The sequence below is a fragment of the Leptonychotes weddellii genome, chromosome 10 (assembly GCF_054177405.1).
Source record: "Leptonychotes weddellii isolate Sample4059 chromosome 10, ASM5417740v2, whole genome shotgun sequence".
Taxonomy (NCBI): Eukaryota; Metazoa; Chordata; class Mammalia; order Carnivora; family Phocidae; genus Leptonychotes; species Leptonychotes weddellii.
In genome coordinates this window covers 26,151,109-26,172,283 of record NC_138378.1, presented here as the reverse complement: position 1 = coordinate 26,172,283, position 21,175 = coordinate 26,151,109, and the positions used below count along the sequence as shown (strand labels likewise).

The window sequence follows — 21,175 nt, the reverse complement described above, 5'->3', positions numbered from 1 at the left end:
TAAAAAAGGTAATACAGTACATACTGGGACCCAATGGTGTTTAATGTTAAGAATTAATTAGTGAAAGGTAGTTGCCAGGGGATAGGGGAGGGAGAATGGGAAGTTATTGTTTAAACAGTACAGAGTTTCAGTTGTGGATGATGAAAAAGTTCTGGAGATGGATGGTGGTGACAGTAGCACAACAATGTGAATATGCACATTAAAATGGGGGCTCCTGGGTGGTTCAGTCGGTTAAGTGTCTGTCTTTGGCTCAGGTCATGATCCCAAGGGAAGCCTGCTTCTCCCTCTCCCTGCAACTCCCCCTGCTTGTGCTCGCTCTGTCAAATTTTTAAAACTTTAAAAATAATAATAAAATAAATAGTTAAAATGGGGAAGCCTGGCTGGCTTAGTCGGTAGAGCATCCGACTCTTGATTTCTGGGTCATGAGTTCAAGGCCCCGTTGAGTAAATAAATTTCTTAAAAAAAAAAAAAAAGTTAAAATGGTAAATTTTGTTATGTATATTTTACAATAAAAATTAGATAAACAGGGGTGCCTGGGTGGCTCAGATGGTTAAGCATCTGTCTGGCTCAGGTCGTGATCCCGAGGTCCTAGAATTGAGCCCTACATCAGGCTGCTTCTCCCTCTCCTTCTGCTGCTCCTCTCACTCTGTCAAACAAATAAATAAAATCTAAAAGAAAAAAAAAAAGCAAAAATTAGATAAAACAATGAGCTTAAAAGAAAAAAATAAGTGTTTACTCCTAAAAAACTGATTAAGGTAACTCATATTGACAATTAAAAGAAAAATCATATGACTATCAATAAATTCAGAAAAAGCATGGGATATAATCCAACAACCATTCATAAAAAACTCTTTGCAGGAAAGGAATGGAACTTCCTTAATCTGATATATGTATGGTATCTAGAGCCAAACCACCCTAAGAATCACAGGGTTGGATTCAACAGACTACCAGATTAGATAACACTGCATGGAATATAAAACCTTGCACCCTTCTTTTAAAATTCTATCACAATTATTTGAAATGTAAAAGACAAAGAAATCTTCTCTGTGCTAATATTGTTCTGATGTCAAGAACAATGACCTCAACAGAAAAACAGGTCTTCCAAGCTACTATTAGAAAAAATGGCTTAAGATCAACAACTTTAAAATCAAAATCATAATTTGGGGCAGGAAGTTAATATGCAACGATTTCTTTAAATAGCAGAATTCTGTTTTCTAGAGTTACCTTTTCCAAAAGAGTTGTCCTTTTAGACTCACCAGCAAACTGTGCTGTTTGAAATTAAGCATTTCACAATTAAGATGTAATATCATAACTGTACTTACTAACAATAACTGGGTACTTCATCCTTAACATTTCTGCAGACTAAACTCATTCAAATCATCCTCTCTTCAACTGTAGAGAAGTTTGGGGTCTGGTCTATCCATTCATTTGTAGGTGGGTACAGTTGACCTCTTTCTGGTAACCACTTCAGTCAGGCCCACAGTTGCTCCATGTCAAGACAGAGTCACCACCTATTCAAGGCAGTGTTGTCTTTTTTTTTTATTGAAGTTTTTTTTTTAAGATTTTTTTTTTTAGTTTATTTGCTTGAGAGAGAGAGTGAGAGAGAGCAAGAGAGAGGGCACAGAGGGAGAGGGAGAAGCAGACTCCCTGTTGAGCAGAGAGCCCGATGTGGGGCTTGATCCCAGGACTCTGAGATCATGACTTGAGCCGAAGTCAGATGCTTAACCGACTGAGCCACCCAGGCACCCCGGCAGTGTTGTCTTTAGAGTCCTTCATTTTCAAAGTAGGTTGAATTTGCCATTAATAAGCAATTGTAGTCATGATTTCAAAGTTTCTTTTTCTAATTCAATAAAAGTCAATAATGAGAAATGATGCACAGAAAACTGCCTTTCATTTGGGCATTACTGCCTTTCATTTGCGCATTTGTGGACTCTGGTTAGAATGAGCAAAGCTACAGTAAGACCTATAACAAAATCACTACTGGGACAACTGGATGGCTCAGTCGGTTGAGGGTCTGCCTTCAGCTTGGGTCATGATCCCAGGGTCCTGGGATTGAGTCCCATATCAGGCTCCTTGCTCAGCGGGGAGCCTGCTTCTCCCTCTCCCTCTGCCTGCCACTCCCCCTGCTTGTGCTCTCTCTGTCAAATAAATAAATAAAATCTTAAATAAATAAAAAGCCAAACAGAGAACAAAATATTCTGTTAAAAAAAAAAATCACTACTGTAGGGTTTCTTGAATTTGAGAGATATAAATCCCTTTCAAAAGGAAAACAAGTCTTTTTTTTTTTTTTTAAGATTTTATCTATTTATTTGAGAGAGAGAGGGAGAGCACAGAGGGAGAAGCAGACTCTCCACTGAGCAGACAGCCCGGTGCGGGGCTCGATCCCAGGACCCTCAGATCATGACATGAGCAGAAGGCAGATACTTAACCAACTGAGCCCCCCAGGTGCCCTGGAAAACAAAATTCTTTTTTTTTTTTTTTAAGATTTTATTTATCTGACAAAGAGAGACACAGCAAGAGAGGAAACACAAGCAGGGGGAGTGGGAGAGGGAGAAGAAGGCTTCCCGCCAGGCAGAGAGCCCGATGCAGGGCTCGATCGCAGGATCCCGGGACCATGACCTGAGCCGAGGGCAGACACTTAACGACTGAGCCACCCAGGCACCCCGGAAAACAAAATTCTTAACACACCTCCAATGCAAGTTAAAATTTTAAATTAATGAACATAAACATAAAGCTAAGATACATAGCTTTGTATTTGAAACAAATTTACAAATTTAATATAAAAAATACAAAACTAATGAAATTCAAATTAATCATTAATAGATAACAATAGATTTAACTCTGAAATTAAATCACCATTCACAACATGGATATGGTGTAACAGGTTTTTTTTAGCTTGGCATGCCTAAACATGCCATATGCTATCAATTCCATCACTTTCTCATTCAAACAACTGCAATGAAGTTGCCCTATGTGCCCAGCACAACTTGTCCTTCCACTGGTCCCACAAACTACTTACTTACAAATTAAGAAGTATATAACCAATGATCCTAAAAATACAAACATAAGCACTGAGATTGTGTGGCAATACTCAGATACAAGATAGGTAATCATTATATACTTATATTTCAGATTACTGAAATTTTTTTTTTTTTAAGATTTTATTTATTTATTTGAGAGAGAGAGAATGAGAGACAGAGAGCACGAGAGGGAGGAGGGTCAGAGGGAGAAGCAGACTCCCTGCCGAGCAGGGAGCCCGATGCGGGACTCGATCCCGGGACTCCAGGACCATGACCTGAGTCGAAGGCAGTCGCTTAACCAACTGAGCCACCCAGGCGCCCCTCAGATTACTGAAATTTAAAAAACTTTCTCCAAAATATATCCAAGGACCCCCATTTGAGATCCTGCAATACAGTATGACTGCAGAGGTATTACTGGAAACATCCTCCACCATATCACACAATGCCCCTTTTAAGAGGAAAATACCACAAACCTTAGTGCCAGGAAAGTCTGTTTTTCACTACTGATGATGGTTTATAGCATGTAAGTCCAGTGAATCTCTTGGAACTTCTTTGGCTTGGCTACTTTAACTTGAGAGCTCAATACACAGTTTTCTTTAAATGACTGCTCAGGGGACACCTAGGTGGTTCAGTTGGTTAAGCAGTTGACTCTTGATTTCAGCTCGGGTCATGATCCCAGGGTTCTGGGATCGAGCCCCACATCGGGCTCCCTGCTCAGTGGGAAGCCTGCTTCTCCCTCTCCCACTCCCCCTGCCTGTGTTCCCTCTCTCACTGTCAAATAAATAAATAAAATCTAAAAAAAAAAAGAAGGTATCCTTTCCACCAGCCATCCACTACCCCAGCCCCCAGAGGTAATTATTATTATTATTATTATTACCAGTTTCTCTGGTATTCTTCTAGAGAGCTTCTATACACACACACACACACACACACACACACACACACACACACAGGTTTTTTTCTATTTCAGCAAATTACTTCAAATTCTCCTCAGAATGAGCTAGACCATAAGTACTTCCTTCCCTGGCCATAATATTTTAGAAATTAGTGTTTTAAAATTAAGTAATTTAGAGATAGAAGGATCTTAAACCGTCAAGTTCCTTATCACTTTACAGATGAAGAAACTGTGACCCAGAGAGACTTACGTAAAGAGAGATGGCTAATTATTAGTATTGCCAGAAATAGAGCTGAAGTCTGCCACTTCCAAGTCCCTCTTCATCCAAGGATACTCATATTCCTTCACATTTTCCATAATCATCAGGTGTTTAATCTCTCTTAACCATACGAAAGTGGAAGCAGGAAGTTCCCCTTGCAATGGATCTTTTCTCAGGGGGACAAAACACTGTTTATTTGTAAGTTGTTTAGTCACCATCTGTACAAACACAGATTTGTCCACATCAAATCCAACAATACAGATACATCATTGCTAATATTCTTGGTAATTTCCAAGAAACAAAGCTGAAATTTAGTGTAGACACACAGCCCTACAAATCATTAAAAGAATATTATATTCTTGACCTCCGTATTTTGGTTTTAATCAATACCTGTTGCCTAGCACTTTCTCCCTCTCCCTCTGACCCTCCCTCCTGCTCATGCCCTCACTGGCTCTCTCTCTCTCTCAAATGATAAATTAAAAAAAAAAAAAAACTTTAAAAAATTTTTAAAAAGAAATAAGACATGCTCATCAATAAATAATTGTCCTCAATAAACTACCAGGAAATTAGACATGAAAACAAGTAATTAAAATACACTGTGATCAATAGTACAGTTGTGGGGTGCCTGGATGGCTCAGTAGGTTAGGTAGGCATCTGCCTTCAGCTCAGGTCGTGATCCCAGAGTCTTGGGATCGGGCCCTGCACTGGGCTCCCTGCTAGGCAAGAAGTCGGCTTCTCCCTCTCACTCTCCCTCTGTGTTCTCTGTCAAATAAATAAATAAAATCTTAAAAAAAAAACCAGTACAGTTGTTATGCCAATCCTAAAAGAAGAAAACTATGATCTCTGGGTGAATTCAGGAAACTTCACTAAGTAGGTGATACCCCAGCTGGGCCTAGAAGAATAAGTAATAGTATGGTTGGTTAAGTTTTTGTTTAATGAATTCAATTTCAAGGAGAAAGATAAACTGAATCATATACGTACACTCTTTGGCAGTTAGAGTGACAGTCACAAACTAGTAGCACAGTGTATTAAAAAAAATAATTGAATGTGAACTGTTTTAGATAGGCCATGGAACCTCCAGTGTGGTATAGGACCCAGTATATCTACTTCTCTCATACACACTGCCTGCCTGGCCTCCAAAAACATTTGAGTTTGCATTCCCTGACTAAATGCCAAAGATAACAGGGATGGGAGGAGGAAAAAAAAAAAAGGCACCTCAAAAACCTTCTGAGTTTTAAGGGCATAATGGGGGTTTAAAGCTTCTTGTTTAAAACTATTTTCTAGTTTTGGAATCAGAAAATAAAACCAACAAAACGAAAAGATGAACAGGAAAAAGCAGGAAATAATAAAAAGACAGCTTTAGATGCTGAGCAAGGTTAGGCTCATTGAAGAGCTAAGTGAACTCACTTGCTGCCAAACTCAAGGTGCAAGTAAATATGAACTTGTGCCTCAGCAAAATTACATATTACTACACATTTTGAACCACCAACATCGTTCTAAGAACATTAACCTGCATGTGCTAATATGTGATTATACAATATAAATGTATAGATTATCACATAACATGGTAAGTGACTTGACAGAAATAAGCATAGGATTTATACATAGATCAGAGTCGGGCAGTCTGTAACATAATGCTCACTGGAGGAGGTGATCCTTATATAAAGAGTTTAATAAAAGTGGGAAACGGTTAGTCCAACCAAAGGCAGAGGATCTGAAGGAGTATAGCACAGTGGGCACAGGAAAAAGGTAAGATTAAAAGGCTAAGAGGGGTTGGACTATAAAAGCTTGGTCTCATAAGGCATTTGGATTTTACCCAGAGGATTTTAAACTGGAGAGTGCTGTGATTAGATAAGGAAGTGAAAAAAGTACTCTTAGTAGCAATGTGGTAAATGACCTGGAACAAGGAAGTAAAAATGAGTAGACATCTAGGGACCCTGCAGCAGTCATCTCAGTGAGAAAAAACCTGAACTAAGGGACAGAAGGGATGGAAGAAATTAGACAAATTTGAGAAATACTGAAGGTAAAACAGGAATGCACCACTAACCGGATGAACATCATCATCCAAGTTTCCGGTCTGGGTTACTAGGTTGTACAACTCATCAAAATAGAGAATATAAAAATAACACATTTAAAGGAAGATGAGGGCAGTTCTGAGCCTGTTGGTGCCTAGGAAACAGCCCAATAGAGATAACCAGTAGTAGGTTGTTGGCTATCATCCAGTCTGTGCTGAGGACAAATTTTCTCCTAATTAGCAAGGAGCTGGAAGCTGAAACCATGGGCACAGGCATGTGCCTCCAGGAAGATTATGTAGGATGAAACACAAGAGGGCTGAAAATATTTGGTAAGTCCAAAAGTGATCAGAGAAGAAGGGCCTGGGCGCCTGAGTGGCTCAGTTGGTTAAGCGGCTGCCTTTGGCTCAGGTCATGATCCCAGTGTCCTGGGATGGAGTCCCGCGTCGGGCTCCCTGCTCAGCATGGAGTCTGCTTCTCCCTCTGCCCTCACCCCGCTCGTGCTCACTCGCTCTCACTTTCTCTCTCAAATAAAATCTTAAAAAAAAAAAAGAGAGAGAAGAAGGGCCTAAGAGAACTGAGGAGTGGCCACAGAGGTAGAGAAAAACCAGGACACTGAACTTTCTGGAAAGATAGTTCAGAGAATAAATGTACAGTTAATAACATTTTCACAGTCTTTTCCCTCTCTCATCCCTTCTACATTTTCCCATTTCCTTCTTTATTGGGTAAATGACATTACAACTCTGGAAGAAAAAGATATGAACAACAAGAAGAGCTATATCAAACACACAGTACTGTTACTTTTGGTTAAGTTAGGATGTGGTTTTTACATGTGGATAATTAAGATTCAGCTAATGAAAAGCACTGGAAGTCTTAAGAGAGTCTGCATTACTAAATTTGTAAGTTTAATTTCTCAGTATTGCTCAAGTGTTTAAGGAGATTCTGCTTGTTAAGATGGTAACTGAACTATCAAGGACTAGTTGTGCTTGAGTATAAATGTACTTTAAACATCTAAGAAAATTTAATTTACTAACAAAGGAATATGGAGGAATTTAACCTGTTAAACTTGAATTAACATTAATTAAATAGTGAGTACAAGTTATTGCTCTTATTTCTATACAAATATTACAATGCTTATGGCACGCCTGGGTGGCTCAGTAGGTTAAGCATCTGACTTCAGCTCAGGTCATGATCTCGGGGTCTTGGAATGGAGCCTGGCATCAGGCTCCCAGCTCAGTTGGGAGTTTGCTTGTCCTTCTCCCTCTGCCCCTCCCCCTGTTCATGCCCTCCCTCCCTCTCAAATAAATAAAATCTTTTTTTTTTTTTTAAAGATTTTATTTATTTATTTGCGAGAGAGAGAATGAGAGACAGAGAGCACGAGAGGGAGGAGGGTCAGAGGGAGAAGCAGACTCCCCGCCGAGCAGGGAGCCCGATGCGGGACTCGATCCCGGGACTCCAGGATCATGACCTGAGCCGAAGGCAGTCGCTTAACCAACTGAGCCACCCAGGTGCCCAAACATTATAATTTTTTAAGAAGATTTTATTTATGGGGCGCCTGGGTGGCTCAGTTGGTTAAGCGACTGCCTTCGGCTCAGGTCATGATCCTGGAGTCCCGGGATCGAGTCCCGCATCGGGCTCCCTACTCAGCAGGGGGTCTGCTTCTCCCTCTGCCCTCTTCCCTCTCGTGCTCTCTGTCTCTCATTCTCTCTCTCCCAAATAAATAAATAAAATCTTTAAAAAAAAAAAAAAGATTCTGTCCTCCTCCCTCTGTCCTTCCCCCTACTCAGGTACTCTCTCTCTCAAAGAATAAAATCTTTAAAAAAGGGGGGAGGGCACCTGGGTGGCTCAGATGGTTGAGCGGCTAACTCTTGATTTCGGCTCAGGTCATGATCTCGGGGTTCTGGGATCAAATCCAGTGTCAAGCTCCATGATCGTGGGGGAGTCTGCTTAAGGATTCTCTCTCCCCCTCTGCCTTCCCACCCCCACGCTGGCACACGCACTCTCTCTCTAAAATAAATAAATCTTAGAAAAGAAACACATTGAATGGGTGTGTCTTATTTCTGGAAGGTTTCACAAGTTTCCTAGTACTTGGGGATGCCCCCTGGAAAGGGGAACTTAGAAGATGGGGAAGAATTACCTTTTATTGTATATTTTTAGTACACAATAAAAATATTGGAATATTTTAACATGTACATGTATTATTCAAATGCATACATGATTTTAAATGAAGCCAAATTTAAAAATACAAACACTAACTAAAAAATATAAAACCAAGTTTTTTCTTTTTTCAAAAAATGCTTTTTCAAACTTGCCTCCTCTCCACCATAGACAGCCACTATTGAGAATCACTGCCTTAGAGGTTCACAACTGCTGCCAACAGCCACTACTGCTAACTGGGTACGAACTACAAGAAGAAAAAGAATCTTCTATGACTTCTATCAACTAGTAGCAAAGCCCTGGGCAGGCTAGCACCCCAGACTGAGAAAAGAGAGAAACACCAGCTGGAAGTCACTGTGAATTTAGCCTCTGTTAACATATAAGCAGGTTGAGGCGGGCAGTAAGGAGCACTGGAAAGCAGTGGTCTCACAGAGAAAGTAGAGAGAGGCACTGAATGAGGGACTGGCCTCACTCCCTGAAAGGTGGGTAAAGCATTCACATCACTGGAGACATGGGAAGGACCACCAGGAGAACAGAACCATCCCTATAAAAGCTCTGCCACCCCTCCCCCAGTTCCTTTTAGAAGAGTTGAAGTCCTGGAACTATTCCACATTGCTCTGGTAACAGTACTGCTGGTACCTCAATGGAAGACATTCTCTTTATTAACGGGTAGTATTAATGTATTTACAGCATTATATTAAGCCACTGGTCAACCAGTGTTTGAAAGCTAATTGCTGGTTAAGCTACCTGTCAATCAATGTGTGAGAACTCCCTGCACCAATTCAGAGCTACCAGGTTTCAAGTTCTTCCCACACACAGCAGCTCAGTTCATTAACAATCATCGCTCCTAAAAAGCCTGGGTTCTGGAACCCTACTAACATTTCTAATGCTTAAATCATACCTATCCACCTGGGCTGCCTGGGTGGTGCAGTCAGTTAAGTGCCTGACTCTTGATTTTGGCTTGGGTCATGATCTCAGCGTCATGAAATTGAGCCCTGCGTCAAGCTCCGAGTTCATCACAGACTCTCCTTGAGATTCTCTCTCTAAAATAAATAAATCTCTCTTAAAAAAAAAAAATACTTATCCACCTATCTCCATCCCCACTCCCCCGACCCCAAACCAGTCCAGACCACCACCATTCCTGGCCAAATCTGCTCTAACAATCACCAAATTAGTCTCTATGCCCTGTCCAGTTCATTCTCCACAGTAATGACAAACCTTCTGACTACAAAACAGCCAATCAATCCATGTGCACACCCCCAACAACTGCTCACCTATAAATATGACAAAGGTACTAATACATGTGAATGCTACAAAACATTCATTTTCAAAAGTACAAAATAATGATCACAATTATGGTTTTTATATGGGTAAGTATACGGTAAGTATAAAAACTACTGCTATCACTAATATATTAATATTAAACTTATTTTTAAAATATTAGTGTGACCCATATAATTAAATATTTCTCACTATGCTTGAAAAACCTCATTCTAATACTTTGTAACAGAGCAATCTAAAAGTTGGTCTCAAGTCAATACTTGGTTTTAATGGCTATCATAGTCAAAAAGAAACATGGGATCAAAAGGAAGGAACGCTATGGCAGTGCTTACTAAATCGCGGTATTTATGGGGTTTTCCAACCCCAACCATTATGGATATGGATATCCAACCATATCCAACCCCAAACATTTTCCTTTAAATCTGACTGGCAAATGTCCATCTTCCCTGATGTAATTAATTACTCTTGAAAACTAATCAGAACACATTAATTTCTAACAAATGAATTTGAAACCCACTAAAACTATTCACTTGGAGTATTTTAACTTTTTACTATGGAAAATTTGAAACATACACAGAAGTGCCAACTCTATAATAAACTCTTTTATGCCTATTAACCAGCTTCAGTAACTCAATATATGATAAAGTATCTATAAACATCTAAACACAATGAATTATTTTTTTTCAGAGAGAGAGGTAAATACTTCAGTACTTATCTCTAAGAGCAAAGAATCTTTCCTCTTAATATATTATCATACTTTAAAGTGATTGTTTAAAAATCACCTAACAGGGTGCCTGGGTGGCTCAGTCGTTAAGTGTCTGCCTTTGGCTCAGGTCATGATTCCAGGGTCCTGGGATCAAGTCCCACATCGGGCTCCTTGCTCCGTGGGAAATCTGCTTCTCCCTCTCCCACTCCCCCTGCTTGTGTTCCTTCTCTCACTGTGTCATTCTCTGTCAAATAAATAAATAAAAATCTTGAAAAAAATCACCTAATATACAGATGATATTCAAATTATTCGCAATGGTTTCATACTTTTTTTTTTTAAGGGACGCCTGGGTGGCTCAGTCGATTAAGTGTCTGCTTTCGGCTCAGGTCATGATCCCTGGGTCCTGGGATCGAGTTCCATATCAAGCTCCTTGCTCAGTGCAGAACCAGCTTCTCCTTCTGCCTGCTGCCCCCCTCCTTGTGCTCGCTCGCTCTTTCTCTCTCTCTCTGACAAATAAATAAAATCTTTAAAAATATGTCTTTTTTTTTGAAGATTTAAGTAATTTCTACACCCCACATGGGGCTCAAACTCATGACCCCAAGATCAAGATTCAGATACTCTTCCGACTGAGCCCGACAGGCGCCCCTCATAAATACCTCTTTACAGTTGGTTTGTATGAAACAGGATCTAAACAAGGTCTACACATTAATTACACTGAGTGAATAGGTGTCTACTCTTTTCTAATCTGTAATAATTCCTCCGTTTTTTGTGCATTTATTTTGAAGTAACTGGCTTTGTTCTTCTGTAGAATTTCTCACATTATGATTTTCTAATTACATTCTGTAAACTCATAGTTAGATCTAGAAGTTCAATTAAGAGTAAGGTTTGAGGGCGCCTGAGTGGCTCAGTCGGTTAAGCGACTGCCTTCGGCTCAGGTCATGATCCTGGAGTCCCTGGATCGAGTCCCGCATCGGGCTCCCTGCTCGGCAGGGAGTCTGCTTCTCCCTCTGACCCTCCCCCCTCTCATGCTCTCTCTCTCTCTCATTCTCTCTGTCTCAAATAAATAAATAAAATCTAAAAAAAAAAAGAGTCAGGTTTGATTTTGTAGGGGAGAGAGTATTTCATGAATGGTGTTATATTTTTTCCTATTGTATCACACTAAAGGAATATAAGGTTTGGTTGTATCCACTTTGGAGATAACATGATTGATCAGAAGATTGTCAGTCTGATCCTTCTATTATTATAGAGTTCCCTAATGGCTTTAGCAACCACTGATGATCAATGTCTAGGTACTTTATTTCATTAGATCACTTGGAATTTTTTTTAGAAATACATCTGGAGATTTTTATCAGGTAACAAATTTATGTTTCCAAGTTTTTCATGTGTAAAATTATGAGAGTTTTTATAGGTATAACAAAGTAACAATGAGATCATGAGTCATCGGGGAAATGCAAATCAAAACCACAATGAGATACCACTTCACACCCACTAAGACAGCTATAATGAAAAAGACAGAGGGGGCGCTTGGCTGGCTCAGATGGTGGAGAGTGCTTTTTGACTCTTGATCTTGGGGTTGTGAGTTCCAAGTAGGCGTGAAGCCTACTTAAAAAAAAAAAAAAAAAGAGTAACAAGTATGCTGATGATATGGAGAAACTGGAACTTTTGTGCATTGCTGTTGGGAACTGTAAAACGATGCAGGTGCTTTAGAAAACAGTTTTGGCAGCTCCTCTACAAATTAAACACTTATTACCATTAACCCTCCTAGGTACCATTCCTAGGTATATACCCAAGAGAAACGAAAACATATGTCCATCTACATAGGAACTTGTACATGTTCATGACAGCACTATTCGTAACAGGCAAAAAGTGGAAACAACCCAAATGTTCATTAACTGATTTATGGATAACAAAATTGGTATATTCATACAACGGAACATTATATTATTAAGCTACAAAAAGCAATGAAGTACTGATACATGCCAAAACATGGATGAACCCCAAAAACATTATGCTAAGTAAAAGCCACATATTGAAGGATTCCATTTATATGACATGTCCAGAATAGGCACATCCACAGAGACAGAAAGATAACTGATTGCCAGAGGCTAGGGAAAGGACTGAATGGGAAGTGAAGCTAATGGGTGCAGAACTTCCTCTTGGGATAATGAAAATGTTCTGAAATTAGATGGTGGTAATGATTGCACAACTTCAAGAATATACTAAAAACCACTGAACTGTACATTTTAAAAGAGTGATTTGGGGCGCCTGGGTGGCTCAGTTGGTTAAGCAACTGCCTTCGGCTCAGGTCATGATCCTGGAGTCCCAGGATCAAGTCCCGCACCGGGCTCCCTGCTCGGCAGGGAGCCTGCTTCTCCCTCTCCCGCTCCCCTCTCTTGTGCTCTGTCTCTAAAATAAATAAATAAAATCTTTAAAAAAAAAAAAAAGAGTGATTTAAGATTTATTCATTTGAGAGAGACGAGTGAGCAAGCGCACTCGCACAACCTGGGGGGGCCACAATCTCATGACCCTGAGGTCATGACCTGAGCCAAAACCAAGAGTCAGACACTTAACCAACGGAGCCACCCAGGTGCCCCTAAATGGTGAATTTATGGTATGTAAATTATATTTCAATAAAGGTATTTTTTAATTACTAGGAAAAGGCTATTGCACAGCATATTTCTTTATAAGAAAAAAAGCAGTTACTTTTCAGTTAAAATAACTTCACTTGAAGAGACAGATTAAGGATATTAATTTTTCAAATAATATTTGCCAAGTAGCACACACAGAAAAAGTCAAATTTCTTATAAAAGAAAAATGCATAACATCAATTTTACTTTACTACAAGATAGCCAACATATGATAATCTGCCTCAATAATCCATTAAGTGGCAGTGAATGAATTTCATCCTTTTATTCAGTCAAAGCAACTGTCTATCTGTAGTTCACATTTAGACAATTATTCCACAAAGCAATGTTATTAAGGCAGTCATTTACTATTAAGAATGTATCTTCTCCAGTACAACCTTCCTCCAGTAGCTCACAAAAGATGTGATTTTGGGGGGATTTAGTTATTAAAAGAAAATCTAGCAAATACTAAGACATGATAGAAGCTTCTATACTTTTATAACTACGTATATAGAAACCCCCCACACTGCAAAATTTGTCCCATTATTGTTCAAATCTTCAGCAACATTTTCTATTCCTCATACAAGAGTATTTGCTGAAAAAGGAATGCATTTTGGCTTCTTGACATATTGTTTTGCAGTCTTTTTTTAAAGCAAGCCTTTTAGGGGGTGGGGTGCATCAGGAAGAACCTGTCAATGGTATGTGCCTTTTTGTCTTTCATAAGAACAAGAAACCTTGGGACGTCTGGGTGGCTCAGTCAGTTAAGTGTCTGCCTTCAGCTCAGTGACGATCCCAGGGTACTGGGATCGAGCCCCGTATGGGGCTCCCTGCTCCGTGGGAAGCCTGCTTCTCCCTCTCCCACTCCCCCTGCTTATGTTCCTTCTCTCACTGTGTCATTCTCTGTCAAATAAATAAATCTTTAAAAAAAAAAAAAAACAAGAAACCTCAAAATATATACTTTAATCACTAGGTTAGTAAAATTGTGTAGAGCATCTGATTGAATAGCCTATGACTTTAAACATCACTGGAAAGAGAAAAATGCTGAGGTCCTCTTTATGCTCCATATGCTTAGTTTTCAAATGCCCTGGTACTAATGACAGCCTTGTATTTTATTATTTTATATCACAAGGTTCTACACACTCTTAAGATTCCTATTAATGACAGAGGATGTAAATGCATGTTTCAAATAGGCTTCCTGATACTTTCTAATGTAATAAAAGCTGACTTATTTAAACTGATTTAATAGCTCAGTGACAGTTTATAATAGGAGCTGAACAAGGATCAGCTCCGCCATTGTTTGTTTCTGCTTGCATTTCTTCAGTCACTGGTTTCTTTGCAGAAATTGTTTTAAGCCACTTGTCCATTTTGTGAAGGTTTAATTTTAAAAAAACACAACAAACTAGGTAATATAAACTGTTACCAATGTTGCAATACACTGAAAGGAAATGTATGATTATGGCTGTGCTTGCTCACTGCAGAACTCCCTTCTCTTCCTTCAGGACACCCAAAATTCACAGTAACACAGTAACACTGACTTACAGACCCAATTCCTAAATTTAATGTTTTACCTTTTTTTTTTTTGATAAATAAAAAGCTCTAAAATTTCCCCCAGCATCCCAGTGAGTCATCGTATCTACCTCACTTTGAAAACTACCGCTCTAGATTGCAGACACAGTGAACTTTTTACAACTGCAATCAGTTCACTCTCCTCCTTATCATCCTATAACGGCTTAGCTCTGCCTTCAGGATAGAGTCCAAAATCCCTGCATCTTATACAGGGCCCTCAACTCTGGCTCCTGCCTCTCTCTAGTCCAGTGGTTCTCAACCCTGGATGCATATGGGAAACACCTAGGGACTTAAAAATATTTATACATTCTCAGGTCCCACCTTAGACCAATTAAATCAAAATACCTGGAGGTGGGGTATTTGCATCCCTGATTTTTTAAGTTCCCCAGGTGAATCTAAAGTGCAGCCAGTGTGGAGAACTACCCCTCTTACTCACCAAGGTCTCAATTAGGCCTTGTTACTCCAGATGTGATCCACCCACCAGCAGCATCTGCCTCACCAGGGAGCTGGTTAGTAATGCAGAATCCTAAGTCCCGCCCCAGACATACTGAATCAGGACTTGGCATTTTAACAAGGTCTCCAGATGGTTCATGTGAACATTAAGTTAGAGAAGCAATGCCCTTAGGTACCAAACCCCTTCCCAGCTCAGGGACTTCATAAGTATTATCTAACATCGAACCTCTCTGGCATTAGCCCACAAGTGAGAAAGGACAGACATCACATCCATGTTACTTTGGGATATCCCCAGCTCCTGGCACAATGTCTACTATTTTCAGTTGAACATCTAGTCTTACATTTCATATCAACATGATCTTATCCTAAATTTCCACAACATTTCTGACCTATTAACCATGTCTTTCATCAAAAACAAGTTTTCTTTAGATACGTAACTCTTGGATACTATAAATTAAACCTAATTCAAAGTACCATTATATTTCGGTTGAATAAAATAAAATATTAGGTTGTGTTTGTAACAGTACTGGCTGGACTGTCAGGAAACAGGGCCACATAAATTGTTGATGGTGTTATAGCTTAGTTCAACCTTTCCAGATAGCAATTTGGCACTGGCACTGTAACCTGACTCAGTGAACCCATTTTAGGGGCAAGAGTCCAAGAAAATAATCCAAAAGATGTATTTGAGCAAGGATGCTCAAAAGTACCATTTATGGGGCACCTAGATGGCTCAGTCAGTAGAGTATGCAACTCTTCATCTCAGGGTTGTGGGTTCAAGCCCCACGGTGGGTGTAGAGATTACTTAAAAATACAATCTTTTTTATTTATTTATTTATTTATTTATTTATTTATTTATAAAGATTTTATTTATTTGACAGAGAGAGACACAGTGAGAGAGGGAACACAAGCAGGGGGAGTGGGAGAGGGAGAAGCAGGTTCCCCGCTGAGCAGGGAGCCCGATGCGGGGCTCGATCCCAGGACCCTGGGATCATGACCTGAGCCAAAGGCAGACGTCTAACAACTGAGCCACCCAGGCACCCCTTATTTAGTTATTTTCTTAAGGCAGAGGGTGGGGTTGGGGGTTGTGCAGAGGGAGAGAGAGAATCTTAAGCAGCCTCCACGCCCAGCATGTGAGACTGACACAGTATTTGGCGGGGACAGACACACACCTGGGTGGCACAGTCAGTCAAGTGCCTGACTCTTGGTTTCAGCTCAGGTCATGATCTCATGGGTTGGGGGATCAAGCCCTGGGTCAGGCTCACATGCTGGGCATGGAGGCTGCTTAAGATTCTCTCTCTCCCTCTACCCCTTCCCCCCTCCCTTCTCATGCCAGTACATGCCTACTAACTCTCAAATAAATAAATCTTAAGAAAAAAGTATAATAGTAAAAAGGATAAAATAAAGGAAAAAATTTAAAAGACTGTACAAACTAGTTATCAGTGCACAGATTACTATTCTGTGATTTAAATTAGATACATAAATGAGTAAATATAAAATATTTTATGCTAGGGGCACCTGGGTGGCTCAGTCGTTAAGCGTCTGCCTTCGGCTCAGGTCGTGATCCCAGGGTCCTGGGATCAAGCCCCGCATCGGGCTCCCTGCTCCGTGGGAAGTCTGCTTCTCCCTCTCCCCCTGCTTGTGTTCCCTCTCTCGCTGTGTCTCTCTCTGTCAAATAAATAAATAAAATCTTAAAAAAAAATTTTATGCTATTCAAGAATACAACAATCATATTCTGTATGTACTGATTATAAATACAAAAAAAAAAAAAGCTATGCCTGTATACTGACACAAATGGATGTGAATTTAAAGTAAATACAGGGGCACCTGGCTGGCTCAGTCAGTAGGATATGTGTCTCAATCTCAAGGTCTTCGAGTTCAAGCCCCACCTTGGGTGTGGAGCCCACTTAAAAATAAATAAATAAATATAGTTTGGGTAGGGGGACAGGCTAAATAGGTGATGGGGATTAAGGAGTCCACTTGTCGTGAGGAGCACCAAGTGACGTATGAAGTGCTGAATCACTATACTATACACCTGAAACTAATATAACACTATGTAACTGGAATTAAAACTTAAAAAAAAAGCAAATATAGTTTTACATTTAGTAAATTCTCCTTTCTATAGAGAATATATATATATACATATTTTTTAAGATTTTATTTATTTATTTGACAGAGACAGAGACACAGCGAGAGAGGGAACACAAGCAGGGGGAGTGGGAGAGGGAGAAGCAGGCTTCCCGCTGAGCAGGGAGCCCGATATGGGGCTCGATCCCAGGACCCTGGGACCATGACCTGAGCTGAAGGCAGATGCCTAACAACTGAGCCACCCAGGCGCCCCACATATTTCTTTTTTTAAGTAAACTCTACACCCAACGTGGTGCATGAACTCATGACCCCAAGATCAAGAGTTGCATGCTCTACTGACTGAGCCAGCCAGGTGTCCCTACAGAGAATATATTAAAACAAATTCTGGGGCACCTGGGTGGCTCCGTTGGTTAAGCGTCTGACTCTTGGTTTTGGCTCAGGTCATGATCTCAGGGTCTTGGAGATTGAGCCCCACGTTATGCTCCACACTCAGCATGGAGTCTGCTTGAGATTATCTCTCCCACTCCCTCTGCCCCTCTGGCTCATGCGCTTGCATTCTTTCTCTAAAATAAATAAATAAATCTCTTTACAAAATAAGTAAATAAAAATAAAACAAATTTTAATGTTGGGTTATTTATGGGTTTGCCGTTCAGTTTTATTAAGTTAGTGCTATATAGTGCTATTTTTGTTGTACTCAGACTCACTAAAAAGACATTTCTTCAGCTCTGGTATTTGGGAACATTAGTTACTGCATTAGAAGTAAAAAGACAAGATCCGTATTTGGTCAGCTTCCTGTTTAGAACTCAAATTCACACTTCACCTGCATCTCACTTTTTCCACATGAAGGTGGAGAAAAATAATGCAACAATGTTTACAAATCAACTGAATGCCTCCAATGAAAGGTGCTGGGCAAATACAAATATCAGAACTGCTTAAAAAACCACCACCACCACCACACTGACAAGTCACACAAGTCACTTATCCTTCTGAACCTCAATGTCTCCCTTTGTAAACTGAAAGAAATCAGTTAAAATCACATGGGAGGAGATTAGTGAGAGAAAAGTAGGCATATGATAGCCGAAAAAGCATCCCAGGTGATCCTGATGTATACTCTGATGAAGAACCACTGAGTCTCATTCACAGTTTTTGGGAGGAGAATGATTAAGTTAGTACAAACACCTTGAAAGGGCGGTGATTTGGCTATAGGTCTGAAAATTTTAAATGCATATATATCCTTTAACCCAGTAATTTCACTTCTAGAAATATATTGTTCAGGTAACTTCACACATGAGCTCCTTACAAAGTACTATGTACAAAAACATCCACTGTAACACTGTAAGAGAAAAACCTGGAAACTTAAATATGGTTTAACCTGAAGACTAGTTACAAATTATGGTGCAACCACACAATGAAAAAAGTAAAAAATGTTAACAGAAAGAATGAACAGCTTTATATCTACTAATATGGAATGATTTCCTAAATATGTTAAAAAGGAAAAAGGTGTGACTGGTATGTACCATGGGGGGAGGAATATGGATAGGTAGACTCATGTTTATAAAGGAACAGTGTCTATGTAAGGCCACTGAAACGAAACTCCAGTCATCTCTGGAGAGTTCAGGGTAAGAGGGAGACTTATTTTCCTCTATGTTCCCTTTTATACTGCTGGAGTGTTTTCTCTTTCTCCCCCCCACCCCGGCCCCTTTTCTGCTGGAGTGTTTTCTCACATGTATTTATCTTTTCCTGAAACTGAGGATTCTCTCCAGGCCTCCCTCTGAGTCTGAGGCTACGATTCCATCTCTGTAGGGCCTCAGCATTGCCTCCAAATTGCAGGGGCATCAGCTTCTGGCCCCACACTGCCTCTAAATGACTTTTCCAAAGCCTAGTCAGCCCAAGGTTTCTGTCTTTAAAATCCTCCAGTGGCTCTCCACTGCCCAAACTTGAAAACAGCACATACAGCCCTGCAAGCTCAACCTACTCTCATCTCCCACCCTTCTCCCCTCTACCCAATCCAGTTGTTTTAACTTCTCCCGGTTCCCCAAGGACAATGGACTCCTTCTTTCCTATATCCTGTCTATGACACACAAACTCATATGCATCCTCTGTGACCCAAAGGCCCCCCTCCCGGGAAAGGAATGCTCTCTGTACAGCCTGACAGATGTTCTGGAACTAGACGGCCAAGATTCAAATCCTGACTATTCCCTCATGTGCCGCCTATATGGCCTCAGTTTCCACCCTTGTCAGAGAGAAAAAAGCCTTGACTGTTCAAAGGATTAAATAAGATAATTCATGGAATGAATTTATTACACGGTCTCTCACAAGGCAAATAAAAGACAATAGTTATTATCATTATTACATTCCCATGGCACTTGTGAGGTATTTGTATTCACCTGTCCTGCATTAGACTGTGAGCTCCTAAAAGGTAAAGATTTGACTTCCATGCTTTTATGTTGTACCCCAAGCACTTCGCCTGGCAAATAGAAGGCACATGAACGTCTTTACTTAAATCAGACGATTGGCTTTTCTGGTTCTGAATTTCATCCAGATGGTAAACAAGTGGCTACAAGGTACCCAGGAACAACCTCCTGGATCCCACATGCCTTAAAATGCATCTATTAGCCAGGCCACTTGGGGCAGGCAGAGGTGAAAAGAGACCACGGGGCTTTGAGGCTTTCAGAGACAGTCAAGCAGACTGGAGACCATCGTGATAGGAGACCTGCCGGTTCCTGCCCGCTGACTACTTATGGGGACTGGGTGAGATGGACGCGGGAGATGGGAAATCTGAGATATTAAACGTCCAAGATGTGCCAAAGACTCCAAGCAGGCCTTCAGGAAACACTCAGGAAAAGATTCTCTCAGCAAGTGGGTACCTGGTAAACAGAGAAGAGACATACAGGGGAAGAGATGGGATAGAACCTACAAGACAATGGAGAGGAAGAATTCTCTTAGCATGGGAGATGGAAAGGTAAACAAGACACAGCTCCTGGCCTCAAGAAGCTTCTCAAATCAGAAGGCCTTTAAAGACAGAGGTAGAGGGCGCCTGGGTGGCTCAGTTGGTTGAGCGACTGCCTTCGGCTCAGGTCATGATCCTGGAGTCCCGGGATCGAGTCCCGCATCCGGCTCCCTGCTCGGCGCGGAGTCTGCTTCTCCCTCTGCCCCTCCCCCCTCTCATGCTGTCTCTCATTCTCTCTCTCTGAAATAAATAAATAAAATCTTTAAAAAACAATAAAAATAAAAATAAAGACAGAGGTAGAGCTTGGCAGATAAGGGTGGGGGAGGAAAAAGGATCACACAAGCAAAGGCATCCAAACATGTGAAGAGGCAGTCAAGCAGCTCTGAACGGCTGGGGATGAGAGAAAGGAGAATTGAAGGATTAAGCTAAGAGTAAATTGAGGCAAGATCGTCCAGGGCCTTGTATGACTTGATAAGACATTTTGGGCTTCATTCATCCCACGGGAAAAGGGAGAGCGAGGAGTTTTTAAGTAAACAAGTGACAGCATCAGATCTGTGTTTTTTGAAGGAGTGGCCAGGCAGGAAGATGTTCGCCCATCTTCCACCCTCAGTTCTCTCCTCGCCCACCATCTTCTGGTTCTAGGCTGCCTTAAGAGCAAGCAGGTGGCCAATGAAGACATCTCCTGGGAAATGTGACTGGTTCTAGAGCACGAATCCCTACCCTAGGTAAAGGTTTCTGAACACATTTATCTCGCCTAAGGAGGCTTTGAACATTCCTCTTTTCCAATCTTACAAACATCATCACCGAGCTCAAAAAAAAACAAAACAAAAAAGCCTCAGCTCTGCCATTATTTTTTTCATCTTCAGGAAATACAATTAGGAACCAATTTTCAAAAAAACAATATTCTTTATTTTATTTACCAAAAGTAAAAAGGAAAGGGATCTGCATTCCCAACTGGCTCATTCCGAATTCTGGGCGGCTCTGAGCCCCTATTTCCCTTCTTAAGCAGCCTCGACAGTTGGGAGTGGGCGGAAAAGAGAGGCGCCTGGGCCAGGGGCCGGGTGGGGGGGGGGGGCGGTGGTTAAAGGAAAGAAAAGTTGGTCTCCGCAAGAGCAAATTTTCTCATGCCAGGAGTTTTCCTCTTTCTTCCCATTAAATGGACCTGAG

At 40.7% G+C, this 21,175-nt stretch overlaps 1 protein-coding gene across 1 annotated transcript in view; it reads right to left on the bottom strand.

The window, feature by feature from the left end:
* PTPRA (protein tyrosine phosphatase receptor type A) overlaps positions 1–21,175 on the bottom strand; it is a 159,768-nt gene that overhangs the window by 138,096 nt on the left and 497 nt on the right. The gene's annotated exons all lie outside the window — the stretch shown is intronic.